At 40.6% G+C, this 13,798-nt stretch overlaps 1 protein-coding gene across 1 annotated transcript in view; it reads left to right on the top strand.

The window, feature by feature from the left end:
- Positions 1–13,798, top strand: part of SCAF8 (SR-related CTD associated factor 8) — a 178,705-nt gene that overhangs the window by 159,643 nt on the left and 5,264 nt on the right. Inside the window, exon 21 of the transcript XR_010605937.1 lies at positions 1,070–1,226. The gene's annotated coding sequence lies outside the window, so the exon portion shown is untranslated. The remainder of the gene's footprint in view (positions 1–1,069; positions 1,227–13,798) is intronic.

Genomic DNA, 13,798 nt, shown 5'->3' with positions numbered 1-13,798 from the left:
GTTTTGATTGACAATCTGTTTTGTTGTATACTGACTCTATCACTAGACTCTTTAGTAAGATCTGCCTTTTGAAGCATGAGTGTGATAAAATTCTTTTCTTAGTTTTAATTCTGCTGTAGTATGTCAGTTTAACTGTTGGAGAAATAAGGATATTTTTATGACAAGGTGCTGTGTGCCGTGAAGAAGCTGTTCAAAATCAGCTGTGCCAATTTAAACATCACAGAAAATATTGTAATACAGTCTGACACTTTGCAGCATGAAAACGACAGACTTCGTAGAGCATGAAGTTCTTCTTGCCAGCTTTTGGGAGCTCAGTTAGACACCAACTTCAGTGTATTGCAATGAACAAGAAGGGCAGCTATGCCTTCTGTTTCACCACCTTCAAGTGCTGTGGGCGAATGAGCAGCCGGTTACTCGGTATCAGTTTGCTCAAAAGCAGTGACCAGTTTTGCAGTGCCTAGCTCAGCTGGTGCAAGAAAACTTTCACAGTAGATTTTTGTAGCTAACACGTTGCTATTTTGCAGTGATTCTGGCTGGAATTTGGTAGCCTAGCCAGGCCTGGGATATGAGAAGCTTTAAATAAGAATGTATGGTAACAGACCTGAAGGTGCTTTTGTGTGGATCGCAGTCCTGTTGTAGTGTGGGCACTGTTCGTTGTCGGTGCCACCACTGTAGAAAAGGGCCTGTGGTGCTGGCTCATTTCAAGCTGCTTTTCCTAGTTGTGTGTTTCCCAGATAGAAACCTGGATAGCTTAACAAAAACTCTTGAAGCACGTGTTTGTAATGTATTGCATTACTGGTTTCTAACCGCCCTGTGTATATAGAGAGAAGTTTTTAGCTGCTGCGCATGAGCAGTCTGTGCATACCTAAGTGAGGTATGAATTGAGCGGAGATGTTTCTTGCTGCTTTTGTGTGGGGGGTGTGTGTGGTGGTTTTTTTTTTTTTTGCATGCGAGTTGTTGGCTTTGCGTGGGAGAGGTTAATGATTTAGTTTGGCAGTGGTTCAGAACAAAACCTATTTCTAATGTATCTAGGGATTCATGTGTTAAAAAACCAGTTTTTGTTTTTCAGATTGCCAGTGCTACGAAAATAGAGATTTCCAGCAACTAAGTCTTCAGCTGGTGAAGCAGCGAGGGCAGCGTTGAGAATACACCCCACCACCCTCTGTGCTCTCACCCCAAGATGCATAGAGAAATGAGGCATGCAGAGAGCAAATGAGTTACGCGAGGTTAGTTTGTTTTTTTGTTGGTTTGTTTATTTCTGAATGTATAAATTGGATTATGAAACAGTTATAGGCCAAGGTCCAGATACAAACAACTTAAAAGGAGGCTGAGAAAAGGAGGCTGAGGGGAGACCTTATCGCTGTCTACAACTACCTGAAAGCAGGTTGTAGCGTGGAGGGTGTTGGTCTCTTTTCCCAAGTAGCAAGTGATAGGATGACAAGAAGTGGCCTCAAGTTGCACCAGAGGACGTTTAGATTTGATAGTAGGAAAAAATTCTTCACGGAAAGGGTTGTCAGGCATTGGAACAGGCTGCCCAGGGAAGTGGTGGAGTCACCATCCCTGGGAGTGTTTAAAAGGCCTTTGGACGAGGTTCTTAGGGACATGGTTTAGTGCCAGAGTTAAGTTATGGTCGGACTTGATGATCCTGAGGGTCTCTTCCAACTGAAATGATTCTATAATTCTATGAAAATTTGCTTTAGTCCATGGGTCTTAACATTTCATATTGACTGAGTGCCTTAGAGGTTTCAGAGTCAACCAACGGTGAACACCAACACCGGGGGGGAATGTAGGCTGTCTGAATTGTTTCTTTCGAGGCATTAATCCAAATCTTAATGCCTCTGACTTCAAAATAGATTATATTTACAAAACTTCAGTCCAGACAAGCCTTGAAATCTGTAAATAGCACAGATGCAGTTTTCTATACTTAAGGAGGGAGAAGGAGGGATTTAGGCTTTTTCCTGCCCAGCTCTTAAGAGTGTTATGATGTGGTAGGTGTCTGTCCATCAAAGGAGAGGGAATGGATGAGCATTTTCTGGTGTAGACTGCATTGTTCCAGAATTAGACAGAAAATTACCAGCAAAGAGATGCCCTACTCCTGATGTCTCACTGTCCCCAAAGGACAGAGCGACAGTAAAGTTTATTTCTGGTTATCACCAGATGTCTTTCTGCTGTAGTCACAAATCTTATGTATAGCTTGTGTGAGAGAGAGATACTTTGTTTGAAGGTTTGAAAGTCTTGGTGTAACTGAGCTTATGGGAGAGCAGGTTTCCTCCACCCTCTTTAGTTTTGTCACGTGAAATAAAGGGGTCGTTTTAGAGATTTTAAGAGACTTAATAATGATGTTTTATAAGAGTATGATGAGAGTGTATGCAACTTTTTATTATTTTCAGTTGTTTCAGGATTGTTTACCATTATTAACTAGAGAAACTCCACCTTGTTGCAACTGTTGTGCTATCTACTACGCCATGTATGCTACTAGTTAACACAAAATTCAGTTCTGTTTGAGCTTTGTAGCAGGAATCTAATGTGCAATGCTGGCAAAACCACCTTTTAGGAATTTCAAGCCTATAGGCAGTTCTGCACATCAAAGTCCTATGGAGAAGGGTTGGACCTGAACGCATCCAGTTCATCCTCATTCCCCAGGATTTTGTCTGACGCGATCTTAAACATGTCCACTGGCAAGGGCTATAGTTTGAGGGATTCAGTCTCATCCCATGCTAGGACAGGATTGCTTTTCTTGTCTGACAAAATACTTTGGGGCAAAATTGTTGTGAATGAACAAGGGAACTCTCCAAGTTGCAGTTTTTTCTCCAACTGACACACACCAGGCAGGTGACTCTTAGAGCTCATTGTTACATGACATTCAAACAGCTAAAAAAAGTTTGTTTATATATATACATATATATTCAATTTATTTTGTAACCCACTCATCTCTCTTAAAATCAGTAGATAATGGAGCATTGCTACATTTTGTAATGACTTTAGAGTTCTGCCACTTGAAAGGAATTTAGGTCACCAGTGCCACAGAAATAAATATGCACAAGCTCTGCATTTGCTGTTCTTTGGTTAGGAGAGTGTTTTCTAAAAAACAGAGAGGATATTTTTAATACTAGCTTATGGATGCAGGATATACTATAAAATAAAAATGGATTTGCAGGAGCGATCAGTCTTATGTTGAACATGATTACAGCAGTCTAGAAGCTCTTCTGAATTTTGGAGTTTTTGCTCCTCAAAAAGACAAAGTAATACAAACAACCCCAGAAGAGCTTCTAACTGATTTTGATAAAAGGACATCCATGGTGCTGTGCTGTTGCGATTGATAAAACTATACTTACCGTTCTGGTGTGTTGTGTTGTGCTTTATTGCTTCAGGTTAAAAGTGTCACTGAGATTTTATACACTGCAGCACCCATAAAAATTCTTAATTTGTTGTGTTAGTTCACCTCTTGGGGGCTTGTGGTGTGGTGGTGGTGGTTGGTTTTGTTCTATTTTGTTTGATCTGTCTTGCTAAAAATGAAGTATTTGACCTGATTCTGAAACTTAATGAAACTAATGTCTTGAAGGATTCGGTCCCACAAATATCAGAGCCTGTTGGTTGTTTTTGCAGTTTCAGTGCTGTGGGGTAGATGCACTATTTATTGCCTTGCAAGTTCTTCAGCTTTTTAACAGTCAGTACATGTGGTTTCTTTTTGATCGTGATCACCTGCAGTTTTCCAAAAAGCAGTGAAAACCCTGAGTGAGTTTGTCAGTGGCAGAAGGTGAATTTGAGACCAATGTGAAGAGACAGAAGAGAAAATGATGGTATACAGATTCCTAATGATAAAGGTACCAAGAGCATCCTAAAATTATAAAGCAGTGTGGCACATTAAAGCGTTAATTTGCATTTTGGTTAAGGCGTAGCTGCATTTTTTGACTATTCCTTTAATTCTGCTCTGTTAATTACCTGCTGACAGGTTCCTGGGGTGGAAGCAGCAGGAACCGTGCCTGCAGCAGCTCCCTGACATAGTGTTTTCTATCAGACAGAGCAATGGGACTCCTAAGGTTACTTTGAAACCTGAGGTCTCCCACTGTAGACCAGCAGACTGCCTTGAACAGGAACCTAATTAAAAAGTCCAAGATAGTGAATAAAGCTCACAAGTGCCATCTGTTCAGGTTTACAACCTGAAATTACTCAGTAAATCTCAGTAACGAGTTTGGTTGTTTCTGCATTTGTGCTGCAACTGAATTTTGTTACAGCAGCCGGCCCTTAGGAGCAAAGTTGTGCTGACTCTGTTATTGTTAATAACCACTTGGACTTCATTAAGTATTCCAGCAAAGTCTGTTCTGGAGTTAGAGGTAGTTTGAAACTTAATCTCCTGAGGAAGGTATTGATACCCTTCAGACCCTGTATTGATGTGCCAGCTTAGAGTGTGCTTGAAAGGGGCGGCATGTGCTGGGCACTAAGAAGGTACCTGGCAAGGGACACTTCCTTGGGCTCTGTCTGAGCAAGCCTGTCCTGGCTGGCTGCAGTTCCTGCTGGAAGGAGGTGCATAGATTGTTTCCTTGGCAGGGGAATGGGTTCTGGTTCCCTAAATCCGAGGACTGCTGCTTCATGCAGCCAAAGAACCTCCTTGCTGTGCATTGCATGCAGGCTTCAAAGTGTTGCTCTGCCTTTGGGCACTACACAGAAGACACAAGCACTCACACCCATACTACATGCCAACTCTCAAGTTGCTCTGGAGAGTGATTTGTTGTGTTTGCGCAAGGTGTAGAAAACCTGGCTTAGGCAGACAACTGGTTAGCGTGAGATATGGATGTACTAAAGGTGGTAAGGGTGTACCTCTTGGTATGGGTTGACACTGGATCTATAATGGTAGTGTAGCCTGAAGAAGATGGACACCTGATTTTTCAGAAGAGCCTATTTTGAAGCAAAGCTGATGTATGATTGAGATAAGTAGGTCACTGTGTGCTTACTTTAGCTGTTTAATTATTGTCCAGCATTACTGGCATATACAATAGGACTGTGGACTCAGATGTTCGATTAAGATATGATTATAACTCCATCTGTAGACTCATGCAACAAATTGTTCCTAGGTTAAAGTAATAAAAAGCAAGGCTTGGTTCTTTATCTCCTTTTCAAGTGAAAGTCTTCCTAACGTGGCTGAGGTTTGAAACAGGCTGAGGAAGTGGAGAAAAACTGAGGGAAGCCTTGTGGCCTGCTGGTTAAGCTCTGTATTCAGGAAATAATTTCTTATTGACAGGCAACAGAGGATAAACTCAGTTACTGTTTTTCTAATTAGTCAATTTGGTGTATGCATTCTTTTGCAATATAACCCTAGAACGAGTAGATAAGGCTGTAAAGACTTCAAGTTGAGATAATGTTTATATCACCAAAGCTGGCTAGCTGTAGTCACTGTAGTCCTTATTTTCTAGCCGTACATTAATTTCCCTGTTGCCTTGGTGCTCTCTGTCACAGCTTCATCCTCCACTGTCTGACAGCTTGACTACACTGTCAGCAAGGATCATCAGCCTTACTGAAGATGACACTGAAAAGTTAGGCATGCCTGACGAACCTTGCCAGCCACAGGGCAGCTCTCCCTGTTACCTATATCCAGTTTGACACTTCTATACGCTGGCACTGCTGGCAAGATACTGAGATGAAAGGAGCAAAGTGTCACCTTTCCCCTGTGGAACTGCTGGGGTGTCTGTGGGAAGGGGAGCATAACATCCCAGGGGAGTGCGAGATGAATCCTGGGTGCCCGCCCTTGCTCTGCAGCCAGTGAGATGTAGCTTGTCCTTCGTGCCAGAGAGCTCGTCCTCCTTCATGGTAACATGAGGTGACAGGGGTTGGTGTGTGTAGGTGGCATGGCTGATACCTGGAAAGCATCACACCAGGTTTTTCCTGGTCTGCATGGCCTGGCCTTGAGCACAAATGGTGGTGCTCTGTGCATGAGCACGGGAAGCAGGAGGAGTGTTTGTGTTTGTATTTCTCAGAGAGTCATTTTAACTGAGCTGACTGTCAGTCAGGGTAGATCATTGTTCTCCCACCTGAGGTTTACTGCTGTCATCAACAGGCTGCGGACATCTCTGCTTGAGGTTCTGACAGCTGCTGCTTTTTGTCTGCTCAGAGATGTACTCTTCTGCTGAGGAACAGCTCTCATTTCTGCTCCCTTATTCTGGTGGTCTGTGAAGCCTTACAGTGTGCTCTGTCTTCCCTACTGAAAGATCGTCTTTTATCCTAATATATCAGAGAGGTCTTTTTTTTTTTCCTCCTTAAAGTTATGTACATCAAATGTTCCCTGCAGTCTTCAGCTGAGTTTGCGTATGGAGCTAATATCTTAAAAACTTCATTACACTTTAATATTAGAGAATGACATGTTTCAAAACAATTGACTGTGTAATACAGGATACCAAAATGATCTTGGAAATAGAAGACCCAGAAAAGAAAATGATAGGTAACGGATATTGAGTATCCTCACTTCAAAACAAAATCAGTGTTTCTTGTTCACATGCTCATGCCTTGCACAACCTTTGTCTTATAAAAGCATTGTGGACAATAATAAAAATAAACTTGTGAAATTTTTTTGTCTAAAAGGCAACATTTAAGAAGATGTTACCTCTCCATATTTGCTGTTACAAGCACGCTTAGTGCTTAGTTCAGTCCTCATGTTGCATACATTTGCATGACTTGAATTTTTTGTCACTTTTCTGTCTGACGTGTTGTTGATATTTAAAAAATAACCACTGACGGATTAGAACAAAACAGGTGTGCTAGATTTAATATTTTTGTAAACATAATGAAAAATACTTAAAGAAAAGGAAACATAATAGAGAATAATTCAATAGTTTGGGAGCTCAGTGCACTTCCCTGGAGCAACACTAATCTGGCGGAAGTTCCTACAGTGCCGCAGAATTTACCATTCAGGTAGCCGGGCCAGTAAATGTAGCCTCAGCTTGCTCATTAAGGTCTTGCATGAAAGCTTTGCTTTTCATGTCCTGATACAGTTGCTCTTTAGGTTGCCTGGAAGTGGGTAGTTTGTATATGAGTAACAGCTGTTATTAGTCCAGTATCTTATGAAAGACATTTGGCCTTTAGGTATATTTCTCCCTTTGGACCTACCAAGCCATTTGATTTCCAGAAATTTTCTTCCTATTAGGTCTCTGCAGTATATCTGAAGAGGCGGCAATATAATTGCAAAGTGCCCTTTCGTTTGGGACTGGAGTAGAATTTGAATGGAAACCAAATGGTGCCACCCACTTTCCTGCATCATTAATAAGGGATCTTGTACACCAATTGCTAAGGAACTTCCTTCTACCATTTAAAACAAACAAAAAACAGTTTTGAGAAGTGCAGTGTTCTGGATTGAGTCACTGAAAATCTGAATTTTAATGTTGTGGATCTTTACCCGCACTATTAAAACGTATTTGGTGTAAGAGCTGCTCTGTTGTGTTTTGCTGGGCATGAAGCAGTGGAAAGGGCAGGGCATGGTCCAAACCTGGATCGCAGGAACCAATAAATCAACTGCCTAAGCACTGAACCTTCAGCTTTTTGGTATGTCAGAGGGAGGGGCAGAAATTGCATGGAAGACTGAAGGCATCAGAAGTGGTGATTAAAGCAATCTTATTTATTGTTCTAGTTTTATATTTCAAAGCTTTTTCTTCACCCTTTTCTGCTTCATGAGTTGGCACAATGGATGAAATACTGTCCCTATTGAAGTTAGTGGGAAGTTTGCCATCAGCTCTAATGGGACCAAGATTTTACCCACAGTGTTTTAAGATGGTTTGAGTGTTTATACAGCATGAGTGTACTTCATGATTCCTTGGTTTGTAGATAATAGGGAAAGTGTAGGTACCTCTTTCAGTTACCTAAAGAACATTATACTTATTTTTATAGTGTGAAGTTTCACCTAGTTACATGAAATTTTGTACTGATCTTCTCAAAACTTTTTTTTTTGGTCTACAGGAGAAAGTGTTTTACTGGCAGACTAACTTTCACTTAAGACAAGCTATGTGTACTTAGTGGTAAAATTGCACATGAGATCTTTCGTGGAAATTACTTCTGTCTCAAAAATAAAAAGTGTCATGGAATGACCTGGAATTTCTCCTGACTGCTGTCTTGAAACAGCTCTGCTAATTCCTTTAGCGGGTACAGAAAAAAAATTGCACGAAATAATTACATTTGAAGTGTGTGTCTGTGTAATCAGTTTGTATAGACCATTGTGTATTCAGGTTCATATAGAATACGTCTCCTATTTTTTCCTAGAAAATAACAGTATAAAGATGTCTTACATTGTTTCTTAGCCTGGGACAGTGATGTCGGATTTTTTTTTCTAATATATTGTGTGTGTATATATATATCTTCATATGTGGCTTTTATATATTTTAATTTCCATTAAAAGGCTGTATGAAGGGTGAGTGGGAATAATAGAATATTGAGCAATAATGGGATAGTAGGCTGAGATATTTCTTCATTTTCTGACTATTTTTAGCTGGTGAAATTTACTTAGAAGAAAAGCTGTTCTCTATACAGTGCATTCACTAAAACCCTCATGAGCTATGTCCCCTATTCCTTAATAAAATCCATGTTAAAATGATATTAAGTTCATCTGGCTTCCAGGACATGGTCTTCTGTTGCATATTGACAAACCTGACATATTTCTTCACGTCTGTTGGTATCTTGCTGTAACCTGAATTATGTGCTCTTGAGGGCAGGGACCGAACTTTCACTCCATCCGCTCTACTTGATGCAGTGGGAGCTTGTGGGAAGGGGGATGGATGCTTTTGAACACTAGAGCAGAAGAACACGTAGTAGGGATGGTACCTGAGTGGAACTGAGGGTAGTTGATGAGAGAGATGGATGAGGAGAAGAAAAGAAAGCTCTGGCAGGAGGCTTATTGTGACTTTTTTCCATGTGCCCTTCTTTTTCCTCAGCCATTAGTTGAGCATTCACCAGATATTAATCTTCAGCTTTCTTGTTTTCACAGCCACCACAGGTACCACCTGTCCATCTGTAGCCACCATAGATGAACCATGACAGTACGTAATGGTTAATACCCAATAAAGTATATTCCCAGGTGTTAAATAACCAGCTATTCCATAGCTCATCGCCTTGCTTATCCTCTACTCTCAGGACCCAGAAACCATGCTGAGAGAGGAAAGCCTTTTTGGTGCTTGTTCATTCCTCACGTCAGCAGCATCTGGGTTGTTTCAGGAGCTCAGCAGCTTGCTGTGCGAGAGCTTAGGAAATGATCGTAAGATGTCTGTGTTGGTTTATTTCCTGTGTGTCATTTCCTGTGATATTTCTACAGAATAGCCCTTTTTGTTACACAGACATAAATCACCAGTGCTATAATGCTGTCATAGAAAATGGAGCAGTACGTTATGCACGCACACAGACAACGAGACTGTAGTGCTGTCTACTAATGCTATTAAGTATACTTAATATAGTGGTAGATTTCTGGAAAATCAAGAGTGAATTCCAGTGGGAGTAGCAAAGTAACAAATTTATGGATATTTTTGTCTCATTTTGTGATAAGTCTAAATATATTTCTGTCTTCTGAAATGCTTTTGGAACAACTGGAGTTTTTAGCTAATGTATACATCCTCTAGCTCTTACAGGCTGTAATTTCTTTACTGTTGGCTTTGTTCTCCCCAGAATATTTTTCATTTCTTCTTAAAATAATGTGAGTTTAGATCAAAGTATTAGCAAATAGCACAGGATTGGCTGTATACCCAGAATCTCAAAATCAGTATTTATCCAGACTATATATAGCTGATTGATAAAAGTGGTTTCAGGTTTTGTGCAAGTCAAGAAGCTATTTATGTGTGTTGGAATAAAAGCCATAGTGTTGAATGAAGCTTTTATTATTCACAGAAGTTGGAAATTAAAAGTCATTTGATTTCTAAGGCTTTTGTGGAATCAGTAAAGGAAGATTTATAGTAAAAACCAGGAGATGAAGGGTGGGTTTCTTAAGTTCTTTGGACTTCATGGGGAAAAAAAACCCACAGAGAATGAAGTTGATGTTTGACAGTTGTTTAAAATTAATATGTTGCAAGGCCAGAAGTGACCTCTCTGATCATCTAGTTTGATTTCCTGAATAACACAGATTGCATGACCAAAGTTTTTTTCTTTCTAAAGACACATTAGTTCACTTTTTTTTTTTAAAAAAAAAGTAGAGGCTGCAGTCCTTGATAGACTGCTTCATGTTTACTGTATTTCTGTAATTCCCCCCAAAGCTTGCATTGCCTCTGCTGCTGCTGGTCACTGCTGGAAACTGATTCTTTGAAGTGAACCTGTGAGCCTGACCTACCACATCTCCTTCCAGATTCTTGCAGAATGTCATGAAATAAGCAATATATATTGCTTTACGAGCTGCTGCTTTTCTGCATGTGTTTTGACAGACAACATACAATGTGAAATCCTTTCCTGCTGAATTAAGTATGCAGCCTATAGGAAAAGATGAAGCAAGAGAGCTTGGGGTAGCTGAGCCGCATCCGTCCCTTGGCCACCGTTCAGCCCAGAGAAGCCTCCTTGCCTGCGCACTCATCTCTCATCTCCCTGTCTTTCCCCTTTCTCCACCTGCCCTCCTCTGGGGATAAAGAGAGCTCTTAAGTCCAGCACTTCTGGATATGTGAATGAAAAGCCCAGTTCATTATGATTATATGGCCCTGTGTAATTGTTTGAACATGCCTTGCCAGGCAGTAACAGGTGGCATTCAGCAATAAAAAGCCTGATTTTTGAACTGGTTATGATAGCAGAAAATGGTAATAATTTCCTTGGACAAAGTCCTGGCATCGCTGAACACTCTGGGGATTTTACATTCAGGGAGATCTGAGTCAGCATTCATCCACTGCTGTTTGTGTGGTTGTGTTTGTTGTGGTGGTTTTTGTGTTTTGAGTGGGATGTATGTGTTTTGGTTTTGTTTTGGGTTTTTTGGGGGGTTTTTGTGGTGGTGGTGTGTTTTGTTTGTGTGTGTTTGTTTGTTGGGTTGGTTTGTTTGTTTGTTTTGGTTTTTTTCCCCTTCCCCTCCCTGTGGTAACTGAGGAAGATTTACCTTTCTGGGACAGAGATGAGAATGTGATTGTAGTGCTGATCATTGCCTCCTGCAGCAAACAGTTAGGGTTATTGACAGTCCTGGTCAGAACCATGTCATTAGTTAAAATGTTGTGAAATTTTAAAACCAAGGTTTTATAACTGAAAGGATTTGGAAACATATATAGAGTCACTGCTTCTGTCTAGACTGTGGAAAGAAAAGAGCAAGTGTTACACTGTGAAGTGGTAGCTTAATTTTTGGCTAAAGAATAACAAAATATTCTCTATGTCATACGGAAAACTGACTTTGTCATGAAGATCTGTTTTCACTAGGAAAAAAAAAAGCAGATCTGTGCTGTCAGTGAGGGGATGCTTTTTTCCAAACACTTCTGTAAGGAGTGTATGGAAAATTTCTGCTATGATTTTTCCCAAAATGTAGTCTAAATCTGAAAAGGCTGTTTTAAAGCAAATACAGTATTAAAACATTTCAAAGCCATTAGTTGTAAGCTATGCGTTATTTATTTGTAAATGATTGCTTTTGCCTGCTTCCTGTAAAAATGGATCTAACCTGCTGACACTTGCAACAACCATTTTTTGTTTCATTTTGGCACAGTCAGTTACTGGAGGCTTTTAGCACCATTGTAAGGGATAAGACGTCATTACCATGTTGCCTTTTTTTGCTAATTTGTGTGTATACGTAACCTTCCTAAAGAAGCTTGGTCTTAGGTGTCCTTATACTTAGAAAGCTTTCCCTGACATCTATATAAAGGTTTCCTGAAAATCAAGTTGATTTATTTCTTGTCTATTCTTGATGAGACTGGCCAACAGCTGATCCCAAAACTCTTTGTAACAGCCTTTACATACTGAAAGAATACTCTGCTTTCCGTTTTTTGTTCTTTTCTGAAAAGGTTTGTCTTTCCTCTTCCATTTATTCAAATTGTGCACTTCTTACTTTCAAATAACTGAACAAAGTAGTTTTCTAAAAGTTTCAACAATATTGATAAAATAATTATAATCTTTGATAATTTTAATAAATCAAAGAATACTTTAGTTTAAAAAAATTGCTGACTTATATGGTTTTGTGCCTGTATCTTTTAGCCATAGCGTTATTCCTACTTCCTCCATGCACACCTGAAAAGAAAATATGTACTAAAAGAAAAAAATAAAACCAACAACACAAAAAATATTATTTGCTTGAGGAGAATAAATGTAAATTATTTTCCATTTGTTTAAGGAAATTGTTTGAGCTGCTCTCAAAGCTCATCACTTTTTTTCCTATTTGTTGTCATAGTGATGTTTTATTCTGTGATTTATTTGTAGGGCATATATTTCAGCCAAGTGGAAAAATGTGGACTTAACTTTGGTTTTGAGTTGCACCAGTGTGGAGCTGTTGTTTTGCTGGTAAAGATCAAGAATGTCACGTGTTCAGAGGAGTTTATCACCTAAATTCAGCAACATAATGTGCAAATACCCAGTTGTGATACTGGTAGCTAAAGAAAGGGAGAAGGCAGGTGGATATAATTATAAAATGTTATTATGAGTTTATCTGTTTAATTGAAAGATGGGCCTTGCGTTTCCATACCTGACTTCTACGAATCAAATCTTCCGCCTTGTACTTTTGAGAAGGAGAGCTTGGCTCTCAGACCTTGTGCTGCTGTAGAGTTCCTACATGAAAATGCATTCAGATGTTTTTGGTAAGATAATAGGGCATTGGGAGATGGGTTGTGCAGTATCAGGCATGTCAGGGAGCAGCAGTGGTCCAGGGTGGAGTTCTTGCTGGCATCTGCAGCTGGTGCTGGGGTCTGCCTGTGTCACCAGATAGTGGCCAGGAGCTGTTAGAGCAGCTACAGGAAAGGGCGTCCCTCCTGGGATTCCCCCCATAAGGCTGACAGCCACCGGAGAGCCCATTGGATGGGCCGAGCTGGTGGGAAGATAACCCTTCCTGGAAGGCAGGGTGCCGAAGTCCATGAAGGGTTGTCTTTTGGGTGAGCCATTCTTGATGCTTTTAGAGAAGGGCCTGACAATGGCCTTCTCCCAGGTTCAAGTCTTTGAAGCAGTTGGGGAAAGATCTGGTGTGACGGGCACTGGCAGGCAGACAGCACCTTGCTCTACTTGCATGTACGCTGCGGTTGCATGATGATTTGCATCACCTCTGGAGTCCCTCTGCTCCTCTCAGCTGGTTAGGACATTTTCATCTGTCTTCTCTATTTTCAGGGCAAAAAAAAAAAACCCCAACGGCTAGGGTGTCACGGTGAATTTAGCCTGGGAGGCTTTCTGAAGGGAGAGATGCTACTAGCTACAAATAACTGTATGTTGCAGGGGAAAACTGAACTTGATATATTGTCCAATTTCAGAGTGTCAGTGCATCTCTGCGTAATAAATAGTTCATGTTCACTGCTTAATTTTGTTTTCTTTAATGAATTGTGGAAGAAAAAAGTAGCTCTTCAAAGATTTTTTTCAAAGCTAGTTCTGATGCCATGACACGGAATGAAGAAATATGACACAAGTTGATGCTCCTGCTAGTTGGGGTGGGCAGAGGAACTTGAAGTCCAAGGATATGAGTGGGAGAAAGCCCACATAAACCTGCCGGATGACAGCATGGCCATCTGCCCGTCTCACAGGCTCAGACGTCCTCAGTTCTCCTTGTATGAGGGATTTGTAGCAGGCAGCTGTAACAGAAAATGCTATCCGTATCCTAAAGGCCAGGTCACAAAAGCTGAGTGATACAGTGAGATAAGGGTGTGGGGAGAGCCAGGCGGTTGCGATGGTGTGGGGATGGAGAACAGAT

Source organism: Caloenas nicobarica, chromosome 3, assembly GCF_036013445.1.
Source record: "Caloenas nicobarica isolate bCalNic1 chromosome 3, bCalNic1.hap1, whole genome shotgun sequence".
Lineage (NCBI taxonomy): Eukaryota > Metazoa > Chordata > Aves > Columbiformes > Columbidae > Caloenas > Caloenas nicobarica.
Note: the sequence above shows the minus strand (reverse complement) of the source record. Positions and strands in the feature narration are given on the sequence as shown.